The sequence below is a fragment of the Equus quagga genome, chromosome 7 (genome assembly GCF_021613505.1).
Source record: "Equus quagga isolate Etosha38 chromosome 7, UCLA_HA_Equagga_1.0, whole genome shotgun sequence".
Taxonomy (NCBI): domain Eukaryota; kingdom Metazoa; phylum Chordata; class Mammalia; order Perissodactyla; family Equidae; genus Equus; species Equus quagga.
Genome location: NC_060273.1, coordinates 76,792,791 through 76,819,527, shown reverse-complemented (window position 1 = coordinate 76,819,527; position 26,737 = coordinate 76,792,791). Strand labels below are relative to the sequence as shown.

Here is a 26,737-nt window from a genome sequence, read left to right as displayed (position 1 = left end):
ACAGGACACTGGGAGATGGGAAAGCAGAGGGATTGTGATAACGCATTCAGGATACCTGAGTGTGAAGGGAAGGGAAAGCGTTTGTGAAGATCCAGGAAAGTTTTTTTTTTTTAAAAAAAGGAGAAGACTCGAGCGTGTTTAATTGCTGGTGAGAAGTAGACCTCTGGTGGACCAGAGGTTGAAGATACAGAGAAGAGATGGGTAATGAATAGTGCAGAGACCTGAGAAGGCAGGAGAGGGTGGGTTCGGGGCTCAGATGGAGAGGGACCTCTGTCTGAGGGAGGGACATGGCTCCCATTGGAACAGGTGGGGAAGAGGCAAAGAGGATGCAGATGGGGGGAGTGTGTGGGACTGAGAAGTGGAGCGTCCTGTCAGATGGTTTATTTCCTCTGTAAAGTAACTGAAAGAGAGGAGGGGGTAGGTCCTATGCCATATTTGGGATCTACTTATATTAAAAATTATTCATTGTATATCTGAAATTCAAATTTAACTGTCTCTGGCAATCTTAACTGGGACTGGCAAATTACGTAGCTGGTCCTGCTGGGAAAACATAGCAAGGTGGTGGCGCAGGCCCTGAGGAGGTTTCCTCTGTGACGTATCTGAGAGTGGGGAGTGGGTGGGAGTGGGGACTGGGATTTGTTGTGGCTCTAACGGGTGAGGCTGTGGAATGGTCTCCAGCGGGACCCAGCCTCCTGAATGTCACTGTGGAGAAGGCAGATGCTGTCCGGTGTCTGGATTAGGTAATTTCCCATCTCACTCGGGTGAAACCCGGAGGCCTCCCCTTGCTTTGGAAGGCCCTGCCTCCCCTCCTGCCTCATCTCCCGCCCTCGCCCGCCTGTGCTGGGCACACGGCAGCCTCTGGTCAGCCTGCTGCTCCTCCAGCACTGCAGGCGCCTTTAGGCCTCTGCTCTGGCGGCTCCTTCTGCCTGATGTTCTTCCTCAAGTAACCACAAGGCTTATGGCCCTTGATCCCCCGAGTCCCTCAGAGGCTTTCCCTGACAGCTTTCTCACAGCCCCACCACCCCCTCCGCCCTCTAGCCTGCTCTATTTTGCTTCATGTCATTTCTCACCTTCTGACGTATTATATCTGTTTATTCATCTTCTGTCTCTTCCCAGTAAAATGAAAATGCCACAAGAATAAAGACTTTATATTGCTCACGGATGTAACCCCTGTTCCTAAGCATACAGAGGAAACTTAACTATTTATTGAACTGGTGGATAAAGTAATGATACAGGTAGGGTGCCTTAGGAATAGCTCAGATCACACTCTTGTAGGTGAATTTTTAAAACTCCAGTCTATGTGTCAAGGATGCTCAGCAGTAAAAGGAGTGAGCTACTGACATATACCCCCACACAGGAATCTCAAACGTCTTATAAGGGAAAGAAGCCAGACTCTTAAGACTGCTCACCAAGTAACGTCCTGATGCTCTAGAAATATGCTTCATGATACCCTGTTATAAAGCCATAAAGCAAATCAGTGGTTGCCGGGGGATGGGAACGGGGGAGGGGTTGGCACAAAGGAATTTTTGGGGGTGACAGGTATGTTCTATGTCTTGATTGTGGTGTTGGTTACACAACTGCATGCATTTATTAAAATTTATAAAACTCTTTACTAAAAAGGGTGAATTTTACTGTATGTAACTCATACCTCGATAAACTTGACTAAAAAATTATACCGTCGCCTAGATTTTTGTCGTAGTATTTGGACATTTCTTGTGAGTGTGAGCTAATAATTTACCTTGCCTGGGTGGCAAAGTAACCCCAGCCTGGTGTCATTCTGTTGTCATTCATGTGTACCGCTGCCAATGAATGCATGTGCCAAGAAACTAATTTGTTCTTAAAGTGGGAGAGGTTTGTTTAGGGGGAAATCTGTTGTTGATTTCCTTTCCAGCATCTCCCACTCCCTTCTGGAAAGAGAATACCTTTCCTGTGTAGTTGGATGGGGCTGACCTTTGCCCTGTGTCCCTAGGAGTGGGCAAGTGATCCTAGCCAGTTGAGTCCTTCTTGGCACTCTTCTGCCAGAACTTTTGGGGAAGATGATCTATTTTTGCTAGAGTTGGTAGGATGTGAATGTGAGCCTGTTGGTGAATATCTTACTCACTAAATGGAGAAAGAAGGACAGATAGAGCCCTGATGTTTGAGTCCCTAGATCTAGCCATGCCTGAAGCTAGATATGCTCTCTAGACTCCCCAGTGACGTGAGCTAATGAATTCCGTTTTTCTCCACTTAAGCGTTGTCGACTTTGGTGGCTTCCATCAGTCACAGCTGAGCAAGTTCTGACTCATACATTGAAAATGAGAAGTTCTTGATCTATGAGGTGATAGGACAGCAAAAGATCAGACGGTTAACTAAATTAATGAGTTGTGAGAGGAAGTTCTCCTAGTTTCCCCGAACCTTTTTATTATGGAAGCAGGAGCAGGGACAGAGCGTTGAGATGGGGATGAATGAGGGAGATTGAAGGGTGAGCAGACGGGCATGCCTCTGGCCAAATGGGGCCCCGTTCCCTCCCAGCTGGGGGCCCTTGGCTGGCTGAGGAGGGCCTGGGACTGTGAGCCAGCTCTGGGTTCCTTCCCTCAGTTCCTGAGCCTCACTTTCCTTTTCATAAAACAGGAGTGCTGACTGCCTGCCCTCTACACGGTTTGTGAGAGGCTCAAAGGAGATGACAGTCTCTGAAAGTCTCTTGAAAATCGTCAGTACTCTATAGCTTCATTTGTTTAATGGTAAAAGTCTGGACCAGACAAGGACTGGAAAGACCCTCAGTGTCTCTTGTGGGGCTTGTGCTGTGGTCTGACCTTTTGGGGTAAACAGAGGGCAAGAGGAAGTGAAGAGGTAGGGGTCAAGGACGTGGGTGTGGAAGGGGTTTTCTGTGGGGCTGGGTCTGAACTCTGGCTGGAGTTGCTCACTGCCTTTTATATATTGGGAAGAAGCTATTTTTTCCCTTTGTTTCTTTTAAAAAATTATGTAGAGTTTTTTGGAATATAAAACAATCACTTATTTTCTCAAGAATTTTGAAAATACAGAAAAGTAAACAAGAGGAAATAAAACCACCCGTCATCATGCTACTTCCAGAGATAACACTGGTAGTATTTTTGTATATTTCCTTCTGCTATTTATTTCAGTGTGCCTATGTGTATTTTATATATACAAGAGATGGCTTATAAATAAAATTTAGTTTTACTGTATATATAGCTTTAGAATCTGTGTTTTTTACTTAATATATAACATAAACTTTCCTGTATTTTTGCTTTTTTTTTTTTTAAGTATGCTTTTTGGTAAGGAAGATTGGCCTTGAGCTAACATCTGTTGCCAAACTTCCTCCTTTTTTTTCCCCTCCTTAAAGTCCCAGTACATAGTTGTGTGTCCTAGTTGTAGGTCCTTCTAGTTCTTCTATGTGGGATGCTGCCACAGCATGGCTTGATGAGCAGTGTGTAGGTCCATGCCCAGGATCTGAATGGGTGAATCCCAGGCCGCCGAAGTGGAGCATGCAAACTTAACCACTTGGCCATGGGGCTGGCCCCCTTCACATTTTTTTGCAGCCTGATGTTTAATTGTTATATTCTGCCATATAAATATATCCCTTTTATTGGATAGAGGACTATTTTCAATTTTTTAGGATTATAAAATAATACGGTGGTTAAATCCTTACAGCTATTTTTTGTGCATGTCCTTGAAGAACTTTGTAGGATAGAATTCTGGAAGTGGAATTATTAGGTCAAATGGAATATCCACTTAAGAATTTTTGTCATGATCTGGCCAAGTCGCCCCTAATAAGTCAGACCAGTTCTCCTTCTACCAGTGGTGCAGGAGGATGCAGAATTCTCTGAATCTGGCCTTTGCTGGGTATTTCTGGATCTTTAGGAGCTTGCCAGTTGATATGTGGGAAAAGCTATCTCATTTTTATTTCAGTATGCCCTGTTTCTGGTTACAGTAAGGCTAAACATTTTTTTCCCCATAGAATTAATAGTTATTTGTGTTTTTTGGGAATTGCTCTTTATACCCTTTTTTTCATTTTTCTGTTGGAGTGCTTGTATTTTTTATACTGATTTATAAGGACTCTGTTTGTAGTAAAAATATTAGCCCTTTGTGGGGACCAATACATTTTTAAGAGGATGATGAAATGTTTTTTGGTTTTTTTGTTTTGTTTTTTTGTTTTTTGGAAGAAGACTAGCCCTGAGCTAACATCCGCCGCCAATCCTCCTCTTTTTGCTGAGGAAGACTGACCCTGAGCTAACATCTGTGCCCATCTTCCTCTACTTTATACGTGGGACGCCTGCCACAGCACGGCTTGCCAAGAGGTGCCATGTCCGCACCCGGTATCAGAACCGGTGAATCCTGGGCCACTGAAGCGGAACGTGCGAACTTAACTGCTGTGCCATCAGGCCGGCCCCCAAATGTTTTAATAATGGATCTTTTATTGAGGTCAAGGCAGAAGGCTTGATTCTAGGGGGATAAATCGGATGCTGCCCTCCTCCTTTCCCACACATACGTCCAGAAATATATGGTATCTTAGCATATTAAAATGCTGAGTCCTTACTTTGTTTCACAGACAGTTCTTTAGCCCGGGGAGGGGTGACTGGCCCTACCCCACAGAGCGGGCTGCAGGCAGAGCTGGGGCTTGACACGGGGCCCACGTGTGCGTCCAGATGCACCACTCTGCATTGCCTGGGATGTCCCTGTCTCCTCTCTCAGGCTTCTACACCCTCCCTGCAGGCATTTGGTGCCTGGGTAAGTGTTTTTATACCAGCCACTCTACTGGAAAGCAAAATCTGTTTGAAAGCCGTGTTACAGGTTTTTCCAGAACTTCCAGTTTTACAGAATCCACCTGCTCCCCTTTCCTCCGGCAATTACCATTTGAATTTCCTAGTCTGCAGCTTCCTTTGTACCGTGCAGTCACTGGGCCCAAAGGGACCTTCCACCAGGGAATTTGGTTCCTTGGGTCTGGTGCAGGGCAGGTGGAACCCTTCCCCTGACCTTGGGGCCGGTGGTCTCCCCGAGAGATCTCCTTTTCCACGCTTGTTTCTGTGAAGTAGCAGCAGGCCAGTTAGGATGTGGACTCTCGCCCTCTCTCAAAGGCTCTTTCATTTAAATACGCTCATACATTTTTCTCCTAAGGCTCTTTTTCCTGAAAGAATGAAGTTAGAGGCTTCGGTTGCTAAATTTAGCTCTTGCTGACGCACTGGCCCTCTCGCCAGCAGTCTCCTCGCGTCTCAGTGTTTCTCTTAGCCTCGCTTTTTTGCTGGTAGACGAACACCATCACATCCTACATAATATTTAGCTCTGAGGCGTTTCCAGATGGGAAATGCGTTTCTGTATTTTCATAGCCGTGTTCTCTGCGTGAATGGACTGTCGTGAAGCTGGGGGCTGGCAGCCGGCGGGGCAGGTAGGGGGGCTGGCAGCCGGCCTGGGAGAGGCAAAGATTGGCAGGGTGGTGGTGGGGAAACCAATGCAGTCATTGTGAGAGATTTGCTTGTGGTGAGCAAGAGAGAGAGGTGGCTTTTGGAGGAGATCCCGGGATGGTATTTGACTGGGACATGAATGGAGAATTTTCAGGAAGGGGAGGCCCTCTTACTTGAAGCAAACCTTAGTATTGTTAAAGAAAAAATTATTCTGACACTTGTTAAAATCATAAATATTTTATTCAGGGCTATTGCGCTATTACAATATTGCAATAGAGGAGAGAGATGGGGCTCAGCTGTGAAGACAACAAGCACAAGTGGGGATTTATCGCCAAGGAACAGGGTAAGGGGCTCAGTGGATGGAAAATTACCAAGAGGAGATGTCAGAGGTGGAGGGAGTCTTGTTAAACTGACCTAACAGGATTCTTGCTAAGACTAGGCCACACAGACCTAGAAAGGAAGGTCAAGTTCAAGGCCTAGTGGAGAACAGGGCTCGGGGCTCAGAGAAGCCTCACTCAAGTTGCCCTCTCCTCTTGTTCAAGGACAGAAGAGACATTCTTCTTTCCTTTGAACCAGATCAATTCATTTCTTATTCAGTTGCCTTTTGTTCATTAGGGACCAGCCGAGCCATCTGTTGGGCTTGGTAGTAGAGGATATTTGCTGGATGATGTAAACTCTCAGGCATTTAAGTGTGAGGGGTTCATGATCTGCTGTGGCGATGTGTCCTTTGAAGTTTTCATCAAGTTGTCCGGCTTCAGTTTTCAGGGCTTCTTTAGATCTTGGTGGGGAAGGTCAGCTACAACCAACCTGGAGTTCCAATAAGGAAATGAGCAGTCAGGTTCTAGTTCCCAGTGAAGCCGTATCAGGAGGGTGGGAGGAAAAATTGGAAGCCAGAGAATTGAGAATTTGGTAAGGATGAGAATATGTGCAAGATGGCAGGGTCCAGTCCAATTTACAGATAGGTAACCAGGTAAAACGTAAAATGTAATTTACCAAGAGGTGAAAAACAGCTCAACCACAATGAATAGGGCCAGAATTTGATAACCCATGAGAGTGTGCTGTAGTTTTCCATTGAAACATAAAACTTCTCTCTAGAGTGGCCAGCACTGGTCCATGGGTGGCTGTGTTGAACTGTCGGCATGGAAGCTGGCCTGGTATCAGGCAGGCTGGGTTCAGACCCCTGAATCAGCTGTGAGATATTGAACCCTGCTAGTGTCTGTTTCCTTGGCTATGAAATAGGATGGGCTCATTCGGCTACCGTTGACTGTGTCTCCTGGGCCAGGCACTGCTGTAAGAAGCTGACATGCTTTACCCATTTAATCCACACAGAAACCTCGTGAGGCAGGGAAATGATCGCCTCTGTTTTACAGAGAGTAAACTGAGGCTTTAATAAATCACGTAAGTTGCCCACAGATGATGCTAACACGCAAGTAGAGATGGGAGCTCGTGTACTTAAAATGGGTTTGGCACTTATTAGATGTCGGCAGAGCCCCTGTTTTCTGCCTTCTAGGGGCAGCTCTCCTGTGAGGGAGAGAGGAAGCCTCTGACCTTGCCCTCAGCGGTTACCGGGCAGGACCCAGCTGGGGGACGAGCCAGGCCAGCTGCGGCCAGTAGCGGCTCGTCCAGAGGCACTTCTCGCTGGCTGTGCAGGGTTTGCTGTGTACCTGGCAGGCATGTGTCTTGGTTGCTCCTCCTAAGGTGTAGGTATCGTTCACCCTACTGTGCAGGTGAAATGGAAGCTCCAAGAGGGTAACCACCTGCTCAAACACACAGGAAGCGGCACAGCAGGGATTTAAGCCCAGAGCTCATGCGCTGTGCCCTGCTGTGTACCCTTGGTGACCCAGGAGGCAGACCAAGCTAGGGGAGAAGGCGTGTAGGGAGCACTGAGGCACAGGGACAGAGTGAGTGACAGCATGGGCTTTGAAATCAGACAGACTGGGGTTGAAATCCTGGCAATGCCACTTCTTAGCTGTGTGAGCATGGGAAGTGGCTCAACCTCTCTGATCCTTGGTTCTCTCTCTGGAAAATGAAGCAGTTGTAATTACTCCAAGGGAGACTGTGAGGATGACGTGAGAGAAGGTCCGTGAAGGCTTGGCCCAGGCCCTGGCATGTGATGAGCATTCAATAAATGGTGGTTGCTGTGGTTCCTTGGGGCTCGCTGGTCCCTTTCTTGTCCAGTTGCTCTCCCTGTTGGTTCTTAGGGAGGGCAGACTATGGAGGGCAAGTCTCTCAGACGTAGGAGAGAGCTTTGGCTTTATTTATTCATCCTGGGATGTGTCCCTGGGAGCTGTTTATCAGAAACACAGCCACGAAAGGTTGAAAGGCTGACGGGGAGACCAGGGCTGGGTACAGCATCCCTAGAGCCATCCAGCTCCACTCTTCCTAGCGATGGTCCAGCGGCAGAGGCCAGAATACGGGCTCAGCAGGCCTGGTGGGACCTCCTGAGGGAACTCAGCCCAGCAGCCGTGGGTGGGGTCCAGAGTTACTGGTTGGGGAGGAGGGGCTGTCTCCACTTGAACCTTTGGCATCAGGAGGCTGCCCTAGAGTAGGGCCTGTGTCCTTCGACCCTGCCCTCCAGGGACGTTCGCTTGCCGCTCCTGAGGCCGACATAACCTCAGCACTGCCTCCTAAGGATGCGGTGAGGATTGAATGCTGATGTGCATCCCGCCCTCGGCCTCACACTGCACACACGAGGCAGGCCCACCCTCTAACTGTGGCTCATTCATTTGTTGATTCCGGCACGGCACCGTTTTAGGTTCAGAGGTCACAGGGATGAACCAAACAAAGTCCCCACCCTCACAGAGGTCACATTCTAGTTGGAAGGACAGACAATAAACATATAAGCAAATAGAATTGAATGCAGTATTGGGGAGTAAAGAACAATAAAGTCGTGGAAGGGGACAGAGAAGTCTTTTGGGGACCAGCCAGGTGACGTGTGAGCAGAGACACTAATGAAGTGAGTGCGCCAATCATAAGAATGTTGGGTGGGGGCATTCCAGGCAAAGGCCTTGTGGTGGGACTGAACCTAGTATAGCAAGAAGACCCACGGGAGGAGGGGTGGGGTAGACAGGAGATGAGGCCCACGTGGAAGCTACCAGGTGACATGGGGCCTTATTGTCATTTTACGCAATCGTTATTTCCAGGTCTCCCCAGGCAGGATTAGCCGCTCCTTCCCCCGTCTGCATCATGTGCACACACAGCCACTGTCACAGTGATCACACGGGGTTAAGACTATCTCTTTGAGGGGCTGGCCCATGGCACAGCGGTTAAGTGCGCACATTCGGCTTTGGCGGCTCGGGGTTCGCCGATTTGGGTCCCGGCTGCAGACATGGCACCGCTTGACAAGCCATGCTGTGGCAGGCATCCCACATATAAAGTAGAGGAAGATGGGCATGGATGTCAGCTCAGGGCCAGTCTTCCTCAGCAAAAAAAGAGGATCAGCAGCAGATGTTAGCTCAGGGCTAATCTTCCTCAAAAAAAAAAAAAAAAAGACTATCTCTTTGACCCCCATGCTGTGAGCTCTTTAGGCCAGAGACCATGTCTATTTTGCTAATACCCAGCACCTAGCATGGAGTATGTGCTTTACTCATTTAAACATGAATTTTAGTGATAATGGGTGCTATCTGTTGCGGAGGGGTTCTCTGTACCAGGCACTGTGGTAGTAAGCATTTCATATTATAGCATGCCTTTCAACCATTACAACAGCCCACTCCCCAAGGTGTTGTCCCCATCTTACAGGTGAGGAAATAAGCTCCAACGCTGCCCCACACCCCAATGATACAGGCCAAGGAAGCTGCTGAGCTGGGGTTTGAAGACAGGACTTAAAGGGCCATGCTTTCAGCTGCGACAAAGCCGGGAGGTCAGCAGCGTTCAGGGGCTGAGATGAGGGGCTGCAGCTGTTACTGCCCCTCCCAGGGCTGTGGTGTACTGCTGAGGGTCCTGGCATCATTTGTTTGGTCTTCTTGGTCCCTAAGTGGTCACCCTGCATCCCTGCTTGCCTATAGCATCCCACGGGGCCTGCGGGGCTGTCCCTCAGACCTCCTCACTGCTTCATAATCCACACATGGAAAAGTGGCACTTAAAACGAATTTATTCAGGTGGGAGCTGTGTAAGACATGAAAATAAGGCTTTTGAGCTGCTGCACATAAACTGGAGTGTAAATGAAAAGCTTTTTATTTGGTTTCCGAGCCAGACTTTGAGAAGTCAGTGGGCCATGTGGTCTGGAAGCACACGTTATGGGCAGTGGGTCGGAACAGGGGCCACTTTGAATGGCGAGGAGAATCGCTCTTGCGCAGCTGGAACGGCCAAGAGGCCGGGATGTCAATAAACACAGTCGGGACACAGAAAGCCTTTTCCGAAAAGATGGAAGGCGGGGGAGAAAAGGAAAGGCAGTGCCTCACTCCCGGCGTATTGGAGAAGGAAAATGCTTGAGGTAACCCATGTTGGCAGCTTTTATAGCTTCCTCCCAATAATGTGCTGGGCAGACCCTGAACAGGCAGGTGTTTTATTTTCATGTAATGAAGCCGAGTGGACCAGGGGCAGCTCTCCAGCAGTGGCTCGCCCGGGGCTCTGCCCGTGCAGTGAGGCAGGAGTGCCTGGGTCCAGGGCAGCGAGGCCACCCTCCTGCCCGATGGTAAGCCACGGGGAAGGCGGGAGCAGGCTTCCTGGCCACCTCTGGACGCTCGTTTGGCTTGTCACGGTCTTTCAACGTAAGGTCCCCTCATGGCTGGTGCCAGTGAGGGAGGTGGCGGGAGGCGGCGGGAGGTGTGGGAAGGCAGCCACTCTGGGAAGGACGGCACTGGTCCTCACTAAGTGTTGCTTGTTGGGAACTGCCTAGGAACCACAGAGAGGGGAACCCACAGAACCGTCTTTGTGCCTTTGGTCGTCTCTTGCCAAGGCACTTTCCATGACCAGCGTTAGCTTACGTTTATAATCTCTTCTCTTTGGTAATATGTGCATATGTATGTGAGGCATATTTGGACATGGGATTACGTGTGTGCTTAAAATTGTATATCCATCACGTTGGTGCCCCGCATAGGCGTGTTATGCAATGTTTTTTGAGAGCCAAGAGCTGGGGGAAAACGCCCAGCTAGCTACTCTGAGACACCAGCAATTCTCAGAAAATGTGTGTCAGGTGAAGTTACGATCTGCTGTTTGATGGTTTTTTCATACACTCTTTCTCCCTGTTTTCTTCTGGGTATTATATGGAAACAATATATATATTTAAAATTTTTTAAAAATATTTTTATCCTAAGGATTTCAGGTTTGTTTTTTACCCATATTTACTGTGGAAAAATTAGAAAATATCAGCAAGACTAAGAAGACAAAGGTGCTCCGTAATCCTGTCGTTCAAATTAATCACTACTATTCTGGTGTTTGTACATTCTTCCAGACTCTTTCCTATGAGTATATAGCAATGTAAAATATAATCTAATAGTTGATGATAGGTAACATTTGAACATTACTGTTTGCCAGCACTTTACACGCATGGACTCATTTAACCCTCAACAATCGAAAGCTTGGTTTTATTATTAAACACATTGCACGGATGAGGAAGCTGAGGCCCAGCATGATTAGGAACCTTGCTTAAGATCACAGACATAAGTAGCCAAGTCGGGATTTGAACCCAGGCGGTCTGGTTCCAGAGCCTATGCCCTTAGCTACTCCTTATACTAACTTACAAAAGGATAGGATAAAAGTCACGCCAATTTGTAACCTGCTTTTTTCCCCTCAATATATTTTGAACCCCTTTCTCTGTCAATAACTCTAACATCTGGAGCATTATTCGAAGTGGCTGCATTGTGACACATCTATCTCAAACATGGAGTGTTATTTTCCTATCTGGCTATTTTGGCTAATAATAGTTATTATATTCAAAAATAGCAAACATCAAGGCTCTGTGCCTGTTACTGTGCTAAGAGCTGTGTGCATATTACCCAGTTTCATCCCCGTAATAACTAGGGCTTCCTACAGAGGAATAAATTAGGATGTTTTCCAAGGTATCTCATTTATATAAAACGTCAAATTTAGACGGTTCACCTTATCTTCAAATAAGGTTATATATACAGTAATGATATTTTTGTGTTTATTAATTTTTAAAATAATGTGTTATTTTGAAATAAGTTGACTCAGAGGAAGTTACAAAACACAACAGAGCATTCCTGTGTACCCTTCACTCTGCTTCCCCCAGTGATAAGATCTTATGTACCATGGTACACTGTCAAAACCAGGAAATTGATGTTAGCATTTCCCATTAGCTCAGGTTCAACGTTGGTTATTGATGTTGAAATTTTTTTTTAAATAAACACTTAAAATACATCACACTTGGTGTTCTAGTTTGGTCATTCTTCACTGTTAAATATATAGGAATCTCTAAGTGGAGGAGGCACAGGCCTCTCTCCTGACCTCAGAGAGGTGAACACTGTTACACCAGCTCCATTCAACAGATAAGTGATAGAGGTCAGAGAGCTTAAGTCACTTATATGAGGTCACACAGGTATAGTAAGCTCCAGAGCTGAGACTTTACCCCTTTGATTCTAAGATCCACTTTGAGAGCTCCCACACTCCTCAGCATCTCTTCTGGTTTGTTGCAGTTCAGGGCGAGGCTCTGGACAGAAGTAGGCGTGTGTTTATGTATCCATGAGTGTACGTGCAGACACATATGGACATTTCCCCACTCTCCAGATTCCCTTCTTCTAAACTGGAGAATGCTGGAGCTAGAGAGGACCTCGAGTTGGGCATTTAGCCCATCTCTTCATTCAGTGGAGACCAGGGAAGGGGCACATCTGCTCGTCTGTGTTGCCCAGCCCCCAGGGCTACAGCCCTGTTCTCCCATAAACCCTCTGATTTTCCTGGTTACCTTTTGTGACTCTCCTCCAGTTTGTTTCCACGTTTGCTGACTTCCAGCCACCCAACTCTCCATTTGCTCAGTTCCCTCCTGGAGGCGCCGGGGGAGCCTGCGCATTAGTGGGCTGAGCCGAGCCTCCTGGACTCCTCCATTCTCCCATGGCCTCTCCCACCTGCCCACCCAGTGCCTCTCAGCCAGTGGCTGGGACTCCAGCAAAGAGAAAAAGCCATGAGGTTTAGGGAAGATCCAGGAAGTAAAATTTCTCTAAACTTCTGTCCATAGGAAAAGATATTTCTACCCTCAAGCCAGTAAGTCCTTCTTTTACTGCCTTCTCTTCCATCTTCATTCAGAGCTTTAGCTGCCAGCCCAATCCACTTTTGTAACCAAAAGCAGACAGAGGCCACCTTCTTGCCCTCCCAGCCACAGCCATGGCCCAGCCGTTAGCCCAAGAAAATAGCTGTGTGGTTTTAACCCTCCTGTTTCTTTGAGAAATCACAGCCCCATCTAGTTGACCCCTGAAGTAGTTTTGCCCAAACTTTTACTGGATTTTGTGTATGGAGCCGTGGAAGTACAGAACGGGATTGTTCTAGAACCCCACGCACCCCACTTCAGAAACCTCAGATGTGCCTGCCGTTCTTAGTTGACCTGACAGTTTTGTGTGTGTGTGCGAGCACCGGGTGGACCGCATGGACATCTTGAGCAGTTGGGAGCAAGCCCTCGCTTGCTGAAGTTTCTGGCCACTTTTGGTGGAGAAGTGATCCCAGGGCCAGGGGCCGGGATGGGGATGATTAATTCACAGGAGCACTGTCTGAACCAGCTGCGAGAGCTGGCCTGGGAGTTAAGCAGCGGCTGCTAAATGGCATCACCACCCTTACCTCGTTACATGCTGGGTCCTGTCCCCCGCCATCCTTGGAGGCACGCAGAGAGACTGTATTTCCTCCCCGGAAGATTCGGGCCTGAGAGGAGGGAAAGGAGAGGGGATTAACTTGCTTCCCCCTTGGACCTGCGCTTCCTTAGCTCCACAAAGCTCAGTGTGCAGTTGAAACCTCTGGTATGCGGGGGGTGAACAGCTACCCTCCCTAAACATAGGGGTGGGTTACATTCCAGGCCAACAGGTGACAGTCAGGTGCCTGCCAGAGTGGGTCTTTCTAAAGGGCAACTGAGTGAGGGAAGTATCAATAGTTCACTTGCCCTAGTTTTTAAAGTAGATTCTAGCATTTTAATATTCATTCATTCTTCCAACCTTGGACCATGCAATCTACAATACAAATGTAAATAAGACTCAGTCTCCCCTCAGGGATGGTCCACGGGCCAACAGCATCAGCAGCCCCTGAGAGCCTGTTAGAAATGCAGAATCACAGTTCCCATCCCAACTTTCTGAATCAGAGCTCACATTGTCACGAGCTTAAATCGTTCCAAGACCCCCCAGTGCTTCACATGCCCATAGAGCCCAGGTATTCTGCCCCTCCTTATTCCTCCACCTGTGACAGATATCAGTTGTCAGTCAAAGAATTTTTTCACTAACTCTATATTTGAGTTGGCACATGTGATGAAGTCTTTGTCATCCCTGATGGAGCAGGAGAGAACTCAATAAAAGATCATTACCAGGCAGTGTGGTAAGTACACTAAGTGAGGTGCAGACTACGGGCAGCTAGAGGAAGGACCAGCCCTTTCTGCGGGGAATTGTTATTTGTTGAATTGTGTCCCCCCCAAGAGATAAGGAAGTCCCAACCCCCACTATGTCAGAATTTGACCTTATTTGGAAATAGCGTCACTGCAATGTCATTAGTTAAGGTGAGGTCATACTGGAGTAGGAGAGGCCCCTAATCCAATGTGACTGGTGTCCTTATAAGAAGAGGAGATGGAGAGGGACAGGAAGAAGCCCACATAAGTATGGGGGCAGAGATTGCAGTTAGGTAGCTGCAAGCCAAGAAAAGTCAAGGATTGTTGGCAAACACCAGAAGTTAAGAGGAAGGCCTGGAATGGATTCTGCCCTAGATCCTTCGGGGAGAGCATGGCTCTGCTGACACCTTGACCCGGACCTCTAGCCTCCAGAGCTGTGAGAGAATACATCTCTGTTGTTTTAGGGCCCCCGTTTGCAGTACTTTTGTTATGGCAGCCCTAGGAAACTAATACAGGGGTCAAGGAAGACTTGACAAAGAAGGGCAGTCGAGGGTTTCTTGGGCACTCCCAAGGGGCGGTCACCTCTGCAGAAACAGCACAAGCAGAGGCAGGGAGGGGAGAGCGCCCGGGCTTGTGCAAATGGTCACGTAGTGGGTGCTTGGATTCTAAGCAGGAAAGGGACAGATTGATCTGGGGCAGAGACCAGCCTTTCTGCTGAACAGCAGCAGCTCAGCAGAGGAGCGAGATAGGAGAGCAAACACACGCCTTCAACACCAGGGTAGGAGAAGTTAAAGGTGATGAGGCTCCTCATCTGTAGAACAGGTAGGTAGTGGGACTTCTGAGAAGCTTTTTCACTCTCTCGATAAATATTTGCCACATCCTGTGTGCCTGGTGCTGTGCTAGCAGAGGGGTGTAGCACCGGGTCAGACAAAGTTCCTGCCCTGGGGAGCTTAAATTGCAGGGGAAGGCAGATGATAAGCAGTAAAGAAACATACAAACAAGATAACTACCGCTGGTGATAAAATGCTTTGAAGGGAATGAACGGGTGATAGGAGAGAGTGACCTTCTGTAGGGCAGTCAGGGAGCTGAGGATTCAATGAGACAGCTCCCTGACTGCCCCCCACTGATAGGCACTTGATAAGGTTCTTATTCTTCCTTCAAGGATGAACATTTTATCTACTCTCTCCTGGTTTTTAATTTGCAGCAGTAGATGATGGATTTCCCCCCAAAAAAACCTCTTTCCTTCCCGTGTGTAGGGCAGCTTAACATTTGTCTGGTCAGATGGGCTTCCTAGCCTCTCTGATTGGAGTCCATGTATGCTGTCTTCTCTGCTTAAAGCAAGAGTCTAAATGGGGCAGACAGGATTTCAGAGTCCTCTACCGTCTCCTATGGACCCTATAATCAGCTCTCGTGGAGTGGTCCCCAGTGCCTGACTTGGTCCAGCTCTATGCCTTGGAGGAAGCACTTGTTTCCCTCTCCTGACAGTGCCTTCTCCTGTCTTCGCTTGGGATCCAGATCCCATTCCCTCATCTGAGTTGGGCGCACGTCTCACCTCACCATCTTCATGGCTATACCTGATCCCTCTAGTACCTGTAAGTCTCCCCATGCCCTGACTGCCTACTTGTTGGTTGTTGAGTTCCTGCTCTGTGCCGGGTCCTGTGCTAGTAAGTCCATGAGTTCAGGCAAGTAGACTAAGACGCTGTTCACACCGTCACACATACCCAAGCACATTTCCCCCGGGACCTATGCTGGAAGGAGACAGGTACCTGGTACCGTGAGTACAGGGGGGATCTGGCCAGGTTAGGAGGCTTCCCTGAGGTACTGAGGTCAAGGTGCTGAGTAGACCTGAGCTCAGTAAAGAGGGGCAGAGGGAGCGGCATGTTCAAGGCAAGGTGATGAGAGAACCTGGGGAGGAAGGGGTGACGGCCTCCTGGGAGCTGTGAGAGATCCCTGCACCCCTTCTCTGTGCCTTCCAGTCCCCCAAATAGCCTGGCTGGTGCCCATCTTTCTGGCCTCTGTTGTCAAATCCAACAGTCACTTCTCAAACCTCTTCTTATTTGACCTGCCTGCAGCATTTGGTGCAACTGATCACTCCCTTCTCCTTGAGAAGGTTCCTTCACTTGGCTCCCAGGATTCCACCCTCTCCTGGCATTCTTCCTGCTTCCCTAGTAACTCCTCAGACTCCCTTCTTGTTCTTCCTTCTGACCTTCCATGTTGAGGAATCCCAGGGTTTTGTCCTTCGATCTCTTCTATCTACCCTCACTCTCTTGGTCTCCAACTCTAGCTTTAAATACCATCTCTCAATTTATCGTCTCCAGCTCTGACCTGTCTCCTAAATGTCAGACTCAGATATCCAACCACCTTCTCAACATCCCCACTTGAATATTCCGTAGGCATCTTAAAATTAACAAGACCCATATCAAATCTGTCTTCTCCCCCACAAATTTGTTCTTGTCACAGTCTTCCCCCACCCCAGTAAGTAAGTATTCCACAATGTGTGCAAGCCACAAACCTTGGAGTCATCCTCGACCCCTCTCCGCCAATCCACTCACATTCAGTGCATCAGCAAATCCTCTCAACTCTACCTTCAGAGTGTATCTGGGATCTTTTCACTTCTCAAGACCTCCACTGCCACCATTGGCTCAAGCCCCCATTGTCTCTTGTCTAGATGATTGTGGTCAACTCCTGACTGTGCTTCTGCAGCTGACCCTGCCATTCTCAAAATGGCAGTCAGAGGATCCTTCTAAAGTATAGTCAGGTTGTGTCATGTCATTCTGCTCAAAATCCACCTGTGATTCAGAATCAAAGCCAAAGACTTTACAGTGGCCTCCGAAGCCCTTTGTGAACTGGCCGTGTGCTGCCTCTCTGACCTCATTCCTTAGACCCTCCCCGTGCTCACGCACTCTGCCCCAGCTGTAGTGCCCTCTTTGTTGTTCCTAGAACATTCTAGGCTTATTCTCACCTAAGAGAATTTTGTTGTTCCCTTGCCTGGAGTCCTTCTCCCACCAGGTTTCTATAAGCCTCATTTCCACATCTTATCAGGTCTTTGTTAAGTGTCTCCACCCATCTGAATTTTCATTCTTTTCTCCTGGCTCATTCCTTATCCCTGCCCCTGCATTGTTTTCCTCCCTAGCACTTATCACTGTAGGACGTCATATTTTGCTTGTTTATTTTGTTTGTCTATCTTTCCTGATTAAAACATAAACCCTGTGGGATTTTTATCTTCTTTGCTGCTGTATCCTTGGTATTTAGAACAGAGTCTGGTACATAGGATGGCAAAACATATTTTCAAATGAATTAATAAATAAATTTGTATATACAAATAATTTATAGATTCAACTTAAAAATAATGAATCTTCAAATCTGTGAACATGACACACCTCTCCAATTAGTTTGGTTTTCATTAATTCCTCCCAGTAGTGATTTGTAATTTTCAGTGGACAAGCCATGCATGTCTTTTGTTAAATTTATTTGTAAGTATTTTAAAAATGCTCTTGTAAATAGTATTTCAAATTTCACATTCCAATTGTTTATTGCTGGTATGTAGAAATACAATTGATTATTATATGTTAATTATTTTGGCTTTGTGTCTTGCAGCTTAGCTAAATTTACTTATTAGTAATTTGTAGATTCCTTAGGATTGTCTACACATACAATCATGTTGCTTGCAAATGAAAATAGTTTTACTAATTCTTTTCCAATATGTATGCTTTTTATTATTTTTTTTCTGGCTTTATTGCCCTGGCCAGGACTCCAGTACAATGTTGAGTAGAAGTGGTGTGTGGACATTTTTGCCTTATTTCTGTGCACAGGGAAGTTTCCTCTCTCTCTGCGTGTATCTATTTCTCTTTAGCAGTTTTACAGTCTCCTGTACACGGCCTGTGAGGACCCTCACTCCAGGATCAGCTCTCATTTTCGTGGATTGGGACCTGCCCTTTGGTGATATTGGGAATGTTGGAGGAGCAATGCCTGGATCTCCCTCTATGCTGCCCATGAGGCTATCTGCATCTTTCACCTTTCCAGGTATGCAACTTTAAGTGAGCTTTAGGGTAGGCAGGGGCCCCTGGCAACTTAATTTTTAAAAATACTATTTTATGTTTTAGCTAGTCCTCAGGGACAGGACACTGAGTCAAGTGTACCCCTCCGTGTATGTTAAACCATCCTCGTCCCTCTGTATAGGAGCCTCTCCTGCGATGTTTGCTATGATTTCCCATTTCCTCCTTCCCTTAGGCAACAGTTCTGATGTGTATAATATGTACCCTTTTCTATGCATTCCTAGAAAATGTGTGTAGTTAATTTGTGTGCAAGTACCTAAAGCTTAATGATATAATTGTAATATGTTAATATAAAAGTGATATTGTTATAGATGTCATTCTGATTCTTTTTTCACTCAGCTCAATGTTTTTAATCTTGTCATGTTGCTAATGTATGATAATATAACCAGCTACACACACAGGATAAAAAATTAATGCCATAAATGAATTAAAAAGGAGAAATGAAAGGAAATTAGTTTATAATAAAATATGTAATTTGGTATGTAAATGCACAGGCACAAATCTACTAGACGACATAATGAAATCGATGATTTTAAGGAAAAACTCCGGATTTAAGAGAAGTAAGGAAAGATTCAATTTCTATTGTTGAAACTTTCCTTGACACTTTTCCTTCCCAAAGTTTTTGGTATTTTGAAATAAGAGCTAAACAGCTATCTGTGTGATTATAAACATTTGCCCACATGAATGTTTGGCAGGACGCGTGGGGCATGATGTGTGTCTTTGTGTTTCCTGTGCGTTGTGGGACCTCTAGTATTCCTGCCCTGCCCACCAATTCCTGCTTGAACCCCTTCCCCCAGTCACTATGACAGATAAAAATGCTCCCACAGGTGGCCAAAACGCTTCCTGGAGCTGGATCATAGATCTAAATCTAAAACCTAAAACCGTAACACTTCTAGAAGAAAACATAGGAATAAAATCTTTGTGACCTTTGCTTAGGTAAAGATTTCTTAGATACCAATACTAAAAGTGTGATCCATAAAACAAAAAAAGGGATAAATTGGACTTCATCAAAACCAAAAATTTTTGCTCTTCAAAAGACACTGTTAAGAGAATGAAGAGACAAACCACAGACTAGGAGAAAATATTTGCAAAGCATATTTCTGAGAAAGGACTCATATCTAGAATATGTAAAGAACTCTTAAAACTGAATAATAAGAAAACAAACAACCCAATTTAAAAAATGAAGTGATGTGAAAAGATGCTCCATCAAAGAAGATAATATGGGGGCCGGCCTGGTGGTGCAGCAGTTAAGTTCGCATGTTCCACTTCTCGGCAGCCTGGGGTTCGCTGGTTCGGATCCCGGGTGCGGACATGGTACCACTTGGCAAAAGCCATGCTGTGGTAGGCGTCTCATGTATAAAATAGAGGAAGATGGGCATGGATGTTAGCTCAGGGCCAGTCTTCCTCAGCAAAAAGAGGAAGATTGGCAGTAGTTAGCTCAGGGCTAATCTTCCTCAAAAAAAAAAAAAAAAGATAATATGGATACCAAATAAGCACATGAAAAGATGTTCAACATCATTGGTCATTATGGAAATCCATATTAAAACCACAATGAGATGCCACTAGTACCTGCTGGAATGGCTAAAATCGGACAGACCATCCTTACTAAGTGTTGGCAAAGATGTGGGTACTGGAACTCTGACACACTGCTAGTGAGAATGTAAAATGGTACAGCCACTTTGGAAACAGTTTGGCAGTTTCTTAAAAAGTTAAACATACACATCCTATGTGAGCTAGCCATTCCACTCCTAGGTATTTACCCAAGAGAAAAGAAAGCAAGCAGGCTGACTCATACATGAATATTCATAGCAGCTTTATTTGTAACAGTCAAAACCCAGAAACAACACAAATATCCATTTACAGATGAGTGGATGAACAAATGGTGGTATACCCCAAATGCCCCTGGAGTGGTATTTCCCCTCTGAGGACCAGAAGTCTAAATTTCGGAACTTCATATTCAAGGCCCTTCAACATCAATTCCAGTTTCTCTTTCCATCCTTCCCTCCTGACATTTCCCTTGTGGATGCTCTATGTTGAGTGCTCTAAGTTCCATGAACACTGGGGGCTTCACAAGATGAAGCTTTGCAACTGCAGTTACCATGCCTCAGCTGTCCTGTCCCTCTTAGGCTCTCTTATCCTGTCGACCTCCCGCTTACATATTTCCTCTCAGGCACCTCCATCTCCTCCAGAGTTAGATACTCCTTCACTTTAATCTAGCAGAGCTCTTCAGCATGATACAGGATTCACTTATGATACATCTGCCCACTGAGTTGTCAGTTCCTCAAGGACAGGAAACGAGGCTTGGTCTTCTGTTTTGTTTTACATCCTTTGTGCTTAGTGTAGAGCTTGGTAGACCACAAGTACTTGAATGAATAAATGAATGAATGAATGAATTGGTGTTCAGTTATATGTCTTACTATTAATAAGCTAGTAATTTCAGCAGCTGGGATGGTTTTATATGTGAGTTGGATCTTCTGCTCAACTGAAGACATGCTCCATTTCAGCAACAATTATCAACACTTTTAACCCTAATCACCTGATGGGTCACTGGCACACCACTGTCATCTAGAGATTCTGATAAGATACGTAACCATTGTGGTACCAGAAATAGTAATTACCCAAAAGTTCTTCAACAAAGCACTGATTAAAGAAATCTCACTTCATGCACATAATGTATTCTTTGTGTTGGTTAAAAAGACTGAATTCCGTACAAACTGATGTGGAAAAATGTAAATAAATACAATACTGATCAAAAAGAGAAGTTTCAAAACAACAGAATCGGATCTTGATTTAAAACTGTATATGCATATAGATCTGTATACACATTGTGTCAGTATGTTCTTAGAAAAGTCTGGAAAGATATTCACTCAGGGAGATGGAAAATGATGGGGAAACATTCTTTTCTTTCTCTCTCTCTCTCTTTTTTAACTTTATATGCTTCAATAATCAAATTTACCAGCACATTTTTCTTTAGTAATTAAAAAACCCACACGGATTAAAAATATATACCTGACCAGTGAGACTTATTGTTATGACTTGTTGTTAAGACTTATTGTTATGAATTTATTTCAGATGCCTCCAAAAATTAATTCTTAGGTTAATTTTAACATTTTAGATGTATGTAGCATCTTCCTAAAATGCAAGCCACTTTTACTTTGTGATCTTACTGTCACCTTCGGATATCTTTTCGGGCAGGTGGAGTGGGCAGGGAACTCAAGTCCGGGAAGGGTGAATGTTGTGTCCGAGCAGGGTCTGAGCATAGCCTGCGGGTCTCTTCTCCTGCTCCTAGACTGGCGTACTTGTCAGGAAAGTTCAGCTGTCCCCTGACTGCAATGGGACGCTCTCGTTCCTTCAGGTGGGTAAGCACATGCGCTTTGCAGTCACAGGCCCATTTCAACCTCTGGCTTTACCACCTACTAGCTGTGTGACCTTGGCCAAGATGCTTAACGGCTGTGAGTTAGGTTTCCTCATCGTACCATTAGGATCCTGGTAGTATCTGTGTCCTAGGATTGTTATGAGGCTTGGATGTGATGGGCCTGAAATGAATGTGGTGCTTGGTAAACATTAGCTTTTGTCATTCTTGTTGCTCTTGTAAAGGAAAACACACGCACCTGAAGAAATGAGGCCAGATTAAAGGAGATCAAATGAGGAAAAGGACGATTTTCAATGAGTTGAAGATACAACTCTATTTCCCAGTACTGTCTCCCCTCCTCCTTTTTTTTTTTTTTTAAGCCTTCTGTTGCTAAGTGCTAGCAGATGCCTCATTGCAAGCTCAGTAGGAATTGGAGGAAGGATTGGAGAAAATATTTTGCAGTGTAAGGAAGGATGAGAGAATTGCATGGACTGGTAAAAAACATTTGCCAGCAAGGGACTTGGAAAACCTCTTTGCAATACTGCAGTGATTGAGGAAGCCAGGCCCTCTCATTATGCGCCTGGTAGCCCCCAATGGGGCGACTGGTCAGAAAAATATGGTGGTAGGACCAATGCACTAGCCCTGGGGCTAAAAGCTCCATGAATTCTCAAAGAGGGTCAAGCTTTCCAGTAGGCTCCTTCTGCCCGGAATGTCTCTGTGACTCAAAGTACTTCTGAGAAGGCATCCTGAGCTGCCCTGTCTGTCTGCCTGGCAGAGCTGTCCCAGCCCATTCTCACCTGTGGGGAGAAAGGGGACGAGTAAGGAGGGGTAATGATGTGCCATTAACATGGCAATGTCCAGAATCCTCTTTGGGTCTAGCTGCATAGTGTCCCTGGGTCTCTGGGCACGACTAGCAGGTGGAAGCAGAGAGGGCCTTCTCACCCAGCCTTCACAACTATACGAGGCCAAGGCATGTGGCCCCATGAAGGCGTTAGGAGCCAGCGAGTCACAACAGGACCTCTTAGGAGAGATGTTTTGTTCATTCTACATGGTGTTTGCAAAAGTACTAATGGTGATAGCTAAAACTTAAGTAATGTTTACTATGTGCCAGGCACTGGTCTAATCGTTTGTATTTATATCTGTATATGTATATACATATAAATTTGACATCAATATATCAAATTATATGTATAAATCTATATTATATATAAATATATCTATATATCAAATTCTATATTAAAATTTATATAAATCTTTTACTCCTCACATTCGCCCTATGAAATAGGCACTAATATTTTCATTATCTGTTTTTCAGATAAGGAAAATGAGACATGAAGAGGTTAAGTTGTCCAAGGTCACGTGCAGGTAAGTGGCAGAACTGGGATTGCGAAACCCATTCGATCCCGTCCCGGAGCCCAGGCTCCTCACTCTTGTGCTATATTGTGTCTTGATTATTGTTTTGAGGCAATGTTTAAAAACTGGGAGATTTCCTGTCAAAATCTGGACAGCTGGCTTCTCTTGACGGATCAGAAGAACGGGGGACACGGGGCTGCGTTGCCTTGTGGTAACAATTGGCTGGCGTCCAGTCAGACCAGCCCCCGCAAGCGGGGCAGTGGTCTCTGCTTCACCCTGTCCGCTCCCGGCCTCTCATTCTGAGTTCTCCTCCCTATTTGTACCTGCAGACGTTTCCATATTCAACCCCTGGGTTAAGGCCGGATGACATTTATAGATATGAATATTTATACAAACGTCAGGCACTGTTCCTCTGGGATCGGGAGTATTTTCAGCCCCCTTTTCCGAGGGCGGCCACGGGGCATGGAAGAGGGCAAATACTGGCGCGGAGTGAGACAGACAGGTTTTGGCTTTGCCTCGCCCCAGGGTCCACGCTTTGGTTACTGTATTATTCTTCTCTCCCTTAGGGTCTGGGAGTTCCTCCGCCTCTGTTAGAGATTCTCTGATAAAGTTGACAATTAGAGCAGAAGAAATTGCTGTACTGAAGAAACCAAATTTGACAAAGTCAGCCTCCCAGCCGTGTCTGTTTTTGCCTGTGCACAGAGCAGACAGCTAGAGACCACAGTCAGCTCTCTAGAGCTATTTATTGAACGAAAAAATAGACCAGAAAGAATTACTCTTGAAGAGAAATCTATTTCAAAAAGTGAGTCGGCAGCTAGTATAAGTTTTAAAATATTTTATTTACTGAACATTTTTTTTTCTCCTTTATTATTGGAGGAAATGCCCAGCTTTTTCTAGCCAGTATCACCAAGATTTTTCTATTTTTTTTTTTTTGGTAAGAAAATGATACAATTCTGGCACATTTTTCAGGAAAGTTTATTTTAAAATTCCCAGGATTCTGTTTAAGTGGTTTGAGAATTGGAGCAAATGATAACAAGAGCAGCTGAGAAATGAGGTTTTGGCCTAGTTATTGTCTAACCAGGTGGGTTGGGGTCCTTGAACTTTAAGAAGCTTTTGTGTTTCCAGCTGTACCAGGAGGATTAGTGGCTTAGTCCTACCTCATGGGAGCAAGTTTTATTGTTACCTCTTATAAGGCTGAAACCATAGTGTTAGGGGTTTTTACACAGCACCATCTGCTTCAGGATCTCAACATGCTTGCTTGGAGTTTTTTTACCCCCCGAGTTCCTCCCTCCAAATAAGGTCAGTATCTGGAAGAGTGAATTCACTCTGGACATAGCAACAGATGTGCCTGGTGATATGTAAAATGCAATCGGTTAGTTATCAATCAATTACGTGGCCATTGAACATCTAATCCAGGCAAGGCAGTGTGCTAGGCTGCTGTGATGGAAACAAAGATAACGGGAATGTGGTTCCTGCCTTAAGGTTGGAGCATATAAGACAAAAGCATACAACTTAAAGTCTAATAGCTATAGGAAATAAAAAAGTTAATAATAAGTAGAAGAGAGAATATGCAGCCTGTGATTAATTTCCAAATGAAGGCTGCAGATGTTAAGTCCTAGAGGAAGTCTGAGTTCTCTTTGATAAGGTTCCTCCTTGAGAAGCAGCAAAGTCCAGATGAATGTGCACAGTGCAATTAGAGGGACACTTTGAAGAGGAACAAAGCTGCTTGTGTGAGTGCGAGGGGCACTGCTAGTCTCTCCAGCACAGTCCGGAAATTCAGTCTGTAACAAAGAACTGTAATTCCAAGTCAATGACACCTTCTAAATCCTCTCAGTCTATGCCCAAAATTATAGAGAAGGAGTGGCGAGTCAATTCCATTCAGCCAGAACTGGATCGCTGTGTACTTGCTCGAATGCCTGGGATCTAATGGAGATGGGACAGCAGCCAGGAGATAAAGCAAGTCAATACATGACTGGGAGAGCTCTGATGCTGGAGCAGATAATGAGCAAGGGGCCAGGATTTGAAAGTGTGACCTCTAAGTCTTCCTGTGTAATGAACAGAATATAATGGAGGGCTGAGATCTGAGACCCTGGTGCACCTGTGTCTGTAGCTACCCAGCCAGCAGCCTGGCTAAGTCCCTGGATAACTTGGATGAGCTCTGTGGGAACTTGACAGCCTTCAGGCCACGTTTACTGCTTACTGAAAAGAGTACAAGGCAGGAGATTTCTTCTAAAGGAGATAGGCATGTGGCTTAGTGGTTGAACTAAGAGCTTGAACTTTGGCATCAAGACCTGGCTCCCCGGTTTACTAGCTGTGTGGCCTTGACCAAGCCACTTACCCTTTCTGAGCCTTAGAAATCATCATCTGTAAAATGGGAGGGAAAAAGTGATAGTACCTACCTAATAGGGTTATTGTGAAGATTAAGTTAAGACAGGGGATGAAAACACACTTAGCAGTGTATATAGCACATGTGAGTACACAATAAATTAAACCTATTATTATTATTAAAGGAAATGATCATGAGGATAAATATTCTAAATTGCTTTTTCTTCCTATGAATTCTGGACCTAGATTAGAGACAAAGTGGAAATTGTTCCATTCTCCCCCCTTAGTTCTCCAACTACAGCCTTGAAGATGAAGAAATAACTCATACGATGGGTAGTGGGTGGGATGAGGGTTTAGAGAAAGGCCCTTGTTTCTATTGCTTCAAAACCCAAACTGAGTTAAAACTCAAAGGGCAACTCTCTGAAGGCATAGGTGGAAGACTGCCTCCAAGGGACCAGAATATTCTTATTTCTCTCCGCTTGGAGAATCTTAGATATCTTAGGGCAGTGCTTCTTAAACACTGACTTGCCAGTGAATCCCCTGAGACTCTGCATTTCACAAGCTCCCAGATGATGGTACTGGCCCTCAGACCACATTTTAAGTAGCAAAGTCCTTGGGTCATTGAGTCCAGTGGCATGGTCAAAACTTCTCTACAACTTCCCTGAAAATGCCTATCTATTTTTGCTTGAATACTCCCAATGATCACAAGCTCCCTGCTTGCCAGACAGCCCTTTCTGTTTCTAGATGGCAGGCAGGATGGAAATGTGTGTCTTTTACTGAGCTGTTGCCTGCCTCCTTGTAATAGCCATACACTGATCCTAGTCGATTGCTTTGACGGTAATGGGGGTGGGGACATCCTACAGATGATGCCTAATCCTGATGAGGCTTTTAACCTGGTTTGATCTTCTATGGGGGAAGTCCATGGATGGGCTTTCCCAGTGGGGCTGGGGGGACAGCATTGCCCTGAAAATGTTCATAGAATTTTGTTTGCATGTACATTTTCTTGGGGAGAGTTTCCATAGCTTTCAACAGTTTTTCAAGGGTATCTGTTCTCTTTAGAAGATTGAGAAGCATTCGATTCTTCTTCCTGGCCTGTTGTGTCCCTCACAAATCTATCTGGAAGGCTAGACCCTCCCTAGTCTCTGTATATCTCGTCTGTCTGTCTCTTTTTTTATTTTCTTTGTCTGTCTCTTTTTTTATTTTCTTTATGTAATTCTTTGTGTAACGCGGTTTCAGGCACCCTGTTCATCCTGCCAATTTTTCCTAGTTTCTTTTTGTCCCTCTAAGGTTGGCCCCAAAACCATGTACAAGCTAAACTCCAGGAGTCATCTGACCAGGAAGTGTGAGGCATCTCTCCTGGATTTGACCTGAGACTTCTTTTAGTTCTTCTTAAAAGTACAATATCTTCTTTGAAAACCTTAGTATATTTGGCAGTACTATCAATTTGCAGTGATTGGGTTGCAGATCATAGAAGAAGGAAATAACATTTCAAGGGAATTTGTTGGGATATGTAACAGGACCTGGAGCTGGGGCGCTGTGGCACTGCCTTCAGGTGAGGCTCGATCCAGAGGCTCAGACACTTTCACCAAGGACTCAGCTTCTTGTTCTCTTCCACCATTCTTGTTCTTCCACCATTCTGAATCCTTTGTATTGGTTTTTGGACCACGTGTGCAGGACCTGATAGTTATCCCTCTGAAGTATCATGTTAGACCATAGTCCTAATCATAACATTTTCCCTATCTGCCTCCCTGTCCAACTTATGGTCATCTTCAAATCTGATCAGCAT

The 26,737-nt window shown here is 45.6% G+C and overlaps 1 long non-coding RNA gene across 1 annotated transcript; it reads left to right on the top strand.

Moving 5' to 3' along the window:
• The first annotated feature begins 17,727 nt into the window (after positions 1 to 17,727).
• On the top strand, positions 17,728 to 24,047 carry LOC124241692 (uncharacterized). The gene is made up of 4 exons (XR_006889296.1): positions 17,728 to 17,889; positions 21,117 to 21,276; positions 22,589 to 22,638; positions 23,193 to 24,047. It is a non-coding gene; the product is annotated as an uncharacterized LOC124241692 (long non-coding RNA).
• Positions 24,048 to 26,737: the final 2,690 nt, after the last annotated feature.